Genomic DNA, 5,675 nt, shown 5'->3' on the forward strand with positions numbered 1-5,675 from the left:
ACCTAATCTGCATTTGTGTTGACAGACGTGTATGAGATAGCCTGTGCAAAGCTGCTAGAGGCAACAATTACCTCTGATCTAAATACTGAAGATGAGGATAACAGGCCAGAGTACATGAAGAGAAAGAATAAGTAGGAGTGGCCCATAATTTCCTTTTATGGCCGTGTCAAAAGTTACAATACACCTGGGCAAACAATTAGGCCTCAAGCTAGAGGGCCTTACAATGCACTCATGACAAAACCAACTTTATAATTTATAACTATAATTTATTATTCACTCCAATGACAAACTGACATCCCAATGTAATCAATGTTAGAGGCTGTAAAAGAATAGTAAGCAGCAGTGAAGAGGAGGAAGAGGAGCAGGAGAGTACTGCTGCACCTCGTGCTCCAACCAAAAAGAAATCTTACACTCCACTTGCACCACCCACCTGCATCCCATTTCTTGGTGGTAGGCCTGTTGCAGTTGTTACAGTGGTTTTCCATTAATCTTTTATTAAACATCTAGTTGAAACTAACATAACAGCCAATTGTACCTTTGTGACAGCTCTGGGTGAAGGGAGTCAGCCAGCTGGTCAAGGATTTTGGTCCCCAGGCCATATTTCAGTTGACCACAGTTGATCCCCCTTCTGATGTAAACAGCTCAGGAACAGGTCCGTGGGCTTCTCCCCTTTCAGCGAACATCACAGGGGCTAGTCCACCACCGTGGTCTCCAGTCTCCACTACCAACAGCCTGAGGGCTACACCTCCTACTGACACCCCAACCCATGCAGCAGCTGGCAGAAGCCATCAGGCCAAACTGGATATCAAGTAAGAAGGGCAAGAAAGCTATTCTATAGCTTATGGAAATAAAAAATCACTTTGGTATGTGTGTGATGAGATTAAAACATCTTTTTTCTTTTAGAACACCCCGCAAGTACATGACACACAGAACAGGTCTTCTCGGGAGGCTGGGCCTACAGGTAGGAATTCTACAAAGGGATCTCTCTCGGTTTACTCTGAAAATATCTACGTACAATGTTTTGCTACTAATCTGCAATGCCAGCTTTTTCTTGTCTTACAGCAATTGCCAAGGAGATCCTCATCCAGCTTGATTCTATAAGAGAGCAGCAGTTGCTCATCCTGGTGCTGCTCCAAAAAATATCCAGCAGTCAAGCAGTTCCAGACTTCACGCCAGACCCAACACATTTTGGGATCCCACTTTCAACTACTGAGGAGCTACAATGTTTGGAGGAGACATTAAAGAATCCAGAGGAGAAGAAGAATCTGGTGAGTTAATTTATACATTAATCAGATCATTCCTAAAAGTCAGTCCCCATTCTCACTCTTAAATAACTAATGAGTCTTTTGTTTCAGACTGAATCTACTTGGAATGGTCGGAGGCATGACTCTTAAAGACACCGTGGGGAGGGTCCTGAAAAGAGCAATGAACACTTCGCTGGCGAGACTCATTAATTGGAGTGGGGCCAACCGAAAGCCTGCATTCAAAGGGCTCATTTTGAAAATTGTGGTTCTGGGTGAGTGTCAGTGATGGATTAACTGCACTGTGGTGACATCCCCAGGGCTCTACAGTGCAACCATTTTTTTTTGCGTCAGTGAAAAAGTATTTAGGAGCACCAGTGCGACTGACCCGATCAGGTTCTATGGGTGCACCCTCAGTTGAAACTAATAACAGCATATTGGCCAAACCGATTTTGCAAACGCGCCAGTGCAAATACGCACTGGAGAGCGTGGAGAGAGATCATGTTTTTTGCCGGCAATCACACACATATCTGTTGATTTCTTGAGACACAATGGCCAATCAGAGGCTTCAAATCAACTCAGCGCGCAAAACGCTGGAGTTTGTTTAGAGTTATGCAAGTTTGCGAATTCTCTCATTATAACAGAGTACAGACACGATGTAAATAAGAGATTAATTGTGCAGTGATATATTAAGGGACTTACATTTTAGGAACAGTATAGTCAGATTTTTCCTCAATTTCATCAACAAAAATAGTTCAAAACAAAATCACAGCTAAACGGTTGGGCATCTCTGAGCAAACGTATGAATGAATTTTTCAAACGAAATAGATAGTGAGTCAATGATTCAATGACCCATTCATACAGTCGCTTGCTTTGTCACTGAATCATTCAATTGATTTGTTTAAACTGCTGATTCATTCGGGAACAAAGACGGTGACTTGCTGCCCCCTACCGGTGATTCTAGTTTAATTTTTAAAGTCTTATTTCAGTTTTAATATTTCTATATTCAAACTCCATTTAAAACATTAACATCATAACATTGTTATCATGAATTTAAATGCACTCATGCCACTTCTGAGCCTCATTAAACAGTCTGTAAATATAACTAAATGCCACCTTTTTGTTATATGCCACCTCTGCAGTGCAAAGATGAATTTTGTTGCTACTGATTTCATTTGATTGAACTTATTCTTCCTGATTGTGTCTTATTATTCTAACTCAATATATGAATTTGACATAAAAGATGACATTTAATAAGGTTAAAAAAAATGCCCCGGCAAGTCATTTTATAGTCAAATATAAATCTGATGGGAAGGTTAATTTGATCAGAAGGTGCTCCTAAATTTGACTGTGCTCCTAAACTTTTTAAATTAAAAAGAAATGTAAGTGTAGAGGAGAGCCCTGCATCCAAATTAAGTTTTGGTTGCTGAGTAACATCACATGGTCATGCTGCCCTCTTCTATCTTGTGTTTTTCTCAGATGCAGTCCGCCGGAATGCCCTGACCAAAGATTCTACAGAAAAGGAAATAGAGCTCCTCATCACCAGGTGGGTGCAGCTAGCCTGTGATAGGGATGGTGGCCGAAGCCAGAGGGCAAACAGGCAGACAACATAGACCAAACTCAAAAACGCAGTGGGATTAAATGTTTTAAAGTTTAAAATGTTGATATGGGAAAATAGTATTTTGAACTCCTTGATTTTACATTAATGCTGTGGTGATATTATTTCAATATCTGTTATTAAAAAGTGTGTGTGCGAGCGCGCGTATGTGTGTGTGTGTGTGTGTGAGCGAGCGTGATGAGCCGACTTTGATGAATGAAGGACACTACTTAAATTACGAGAGGGGAGAGTGAAGTGTGGTTCAATAAAAAAATTTAAACATGAAACTTGTCTTCCTTGTGCTGTTTTATTTTCAGTTTATCTTGCATAAATAACGGCTGCTCAGCTATTTTAGTATTAACCTGACATGAATGAAAAATCAATAAAGTTTAAATAAGCCCAAACAAGGAACAGGATTGGAGTGGAGCTTTACGTCCTTCCGGCCGCGTTAAAACCGAGCGCTCACAGAGCAATCGGACCTAGATTCATGCAGAGGACCGGCAGAGTGTTCTAGCCTTAATCGGGCCTTTCGGCCCGCACAATTTTTGCTAGCTGGGTACGCACGTAGACCCTACGCAGGAGTGTAGTGTGTTGCCGTGTTTTGTGTTGTTTTAGTATTTATTTTAAAGGTTAGCTAACTTGACATTAGCATATTGTGCGGCTAATGTAGCTTGCAGGCTCGGCGACATTGGACTTACATTGTAATCCCGAGGGACAGTCGAGAGAAACTCTGTAACAGTAAATCTCATTTGAAGCTCACTAACTAACGAGTGTAGCGTTTCGAATGCCTGCAGCTTTTCATGTTGCTTTCTGTATAAATTTGGTTACAACGCTACTACAGCGCAGTGGTTAGTTGTGGTTGGGGACAGCCCATTCTGCTCTGCACCGGTATGTGTTGGTGTGTGTGCGTTGCTGCGGGATGTAAATTGACTTGATAGACATGCGCTGAAGGTAAAAAAAGGTGTGAAAAAGACATGGTCAAACTACTAAAATGAGATTGTGTGGCAATATTGTTGACTAGCACCCAGCAGCTAGCTTGCTCCGACCATAAAGCTGCTGTTAGTGGCTCGCGGTGCAGTAAGGTGATATCCACAGACACTCTTACTCTGCTGTATGGCACCAAATTACTTCATTAATGAAAAATGCGATAATACCGCATGTTGAGCCCCAACATATTACCGCTGGGGAAGTTACTTCACTGTGACAGCCCTACACCATTGTTACTGATTGTACATGTGTTTAGAAGTTATATGTGCTTTATTGGTCAAAAGTTTTCTCTTCATTTCACTGACAGTGGCGGGTCACAATGGACTGTTGTTAAGTAAGTGAGTGAGAGCCCCTCAGCAGGAAATCCTGACCGTATGCTGCTGATCAAGGGATCCTTCCGTCCATCTGCTGTTAATCTGGGAAGTGAACACAGACTGGTGAGTATTAGTTCCACTTGTTGATCAAAACTGTAATCCCAGTGAGCAGTTAGTGGCTTAATTCAGTTGTACACACTAGCAATATGTCTTAGCGCCTCCCTTTGGCAGAGCCCAGCCACCACCATCAGGGTTTTCCATCCCTTTCACTTTTTACATCACAAGGCCCCACAGCCTGTGTCCACCAACAAATCTGTGATAAAGTGGAAGACAGCAAGTTACGACCTGTTCAGGCTGCTTTAACTGTTTGAATGACAAGGTTTGACCTGCTGGGCTCTAGATTCATGATGTCTGCCTACAGGCTCAGCTCTGCTCTCAAAAGGATGACCACGCCAAAAGCATCTCAATCAAATTTAACGAGGAGGTGAGACAAGTGCAAACCTTTCAGCCTGTAGTCTTCAACAGGTTGCTGATCAGAAAGCCCTTTGGCGTATCAGTCCCACTTGACGTTGTTGTTGTCCCTGTATTTATGGAGGCAAAGGTTTGGTTGTCTTCACCGGCTTTCATTCACAGCCTTCCTCACCACACATATCATTCAGTGGTTGAACTGATCAGGGATCAGATACAACAGCTGTGTGCGCCTTCTGTAAGTTATGTGTTGAAATCGCTAGAGCCTCTTTTTCTTGTTGCTATGATGAGTCAGAAAGAATGACTCAGATTTCAATTAGTCTCTAATGCATTTTTTCCACCTTGGATACATTTACACTTTAATTATGTTCAGAGTAACAGGATGTAATTTTTCACTTTTGATTGGTTGCCAAGTTTCAAGAGGGCTGGTCTTACGTAATATGAGCTGGTCTGAGGGTATAAGGGGGGTGAGAACACGGGGAGAGGGAAACTGCCGAGAGAGCAACTATTCATCGAAACCATCAACCCATGACGTATTTTGGTTTTTGTTTCTGTTCATCTGCTAATCTTTATTTGTATTACTCTCTATTCTTTTATAACTTGCCTCTGTTTATTCCGTATTTATATATTTCTACATTTATTTATGTCAACTGTATGTTCGTCTACATGTAGCACTTTATCTCCAAAGCAAATTCCTCGTACATGTAAAAAAACCTTTTCAATAAAGCTCTTTCTGATTTCTGATTTCTAACCTAACTTTATTGAAGCCAACACTGATCTCAGTGCACCATTGTGATACATTGTGGCCTGCTGGTAGCTGGTAAAGCCAAATCATTTTTACCAGTACTACCTGTGCCGTGACACTTTGATATCCAATAACTATCCCATTCGCACAAGACCCATTAAGTTACTATCTGAAAAATGGGGTCAAATGCCAGCCCGTTCTCATCTCAGGGCGTCCAATACCAACGCTTTCAGAAAAAGTGACAAAACATAGTTAGACTCTAAAGGTACCCTTCCGGAAGCGTCCGTATGAGATGCTCTGGGGCGTCCCGCTAGCTAGCTACG

The 5,675-nt window shown here is 41.9% G+C and overlaps 2 long non-coding RNA genes across 2 annotated transcripts; one reads left to right on the forward strand and one right to left on the reverse strand.

Annotated features, from left to right (window-relative positions):
* Positions 1–1,470: 1,470 nt before the first annotated feature.
* LOC123957116 lies at positions 1,471–4,246 on the forward strand. The gene is made up of 3 exons (XR_006821735.1): positions 1,471–1,516; positions 2,721–2,787; positions 4,133–4,246. It is a non-coding gene; the product is annotated as an uncharacterized LOC123957116 (long non-coding RNA).
* On the reverse strand, positions 4,217–4,757 carry LOC123957115. Its single transcript, XR_006821734.1, has 3 exons — positions 4,641–4,757; positions 4,339–4,452; positions 4,217–4,241 (listed from the first exon to the last, which is right to left on the reverse strand). It is a non-coding gene; the product is annotated as an uncharacterized LOC123957115 (long non-coding RNA).
* Positions 4,758–5,675: the final 918 nt, after the last annotated feature.

Source organism: Micropterus dolomieu, linkage group LG19 (genome assembly GCF_021292245.1).
Source record: "Micropterus dolomieu isolate WLL.071019.BEF.003 ecotype Adirondacks linkage group LG19, ASM2129224v1, whole genome shotgun sequence".
In the NCBI taxonomy this organism is placed as follows: Eukaryota; Metazoa; Chordata; class Actinopteri; order Centrarchiformes; family Centrarchidae; genus Micropterus; species Micropterus dolomieu.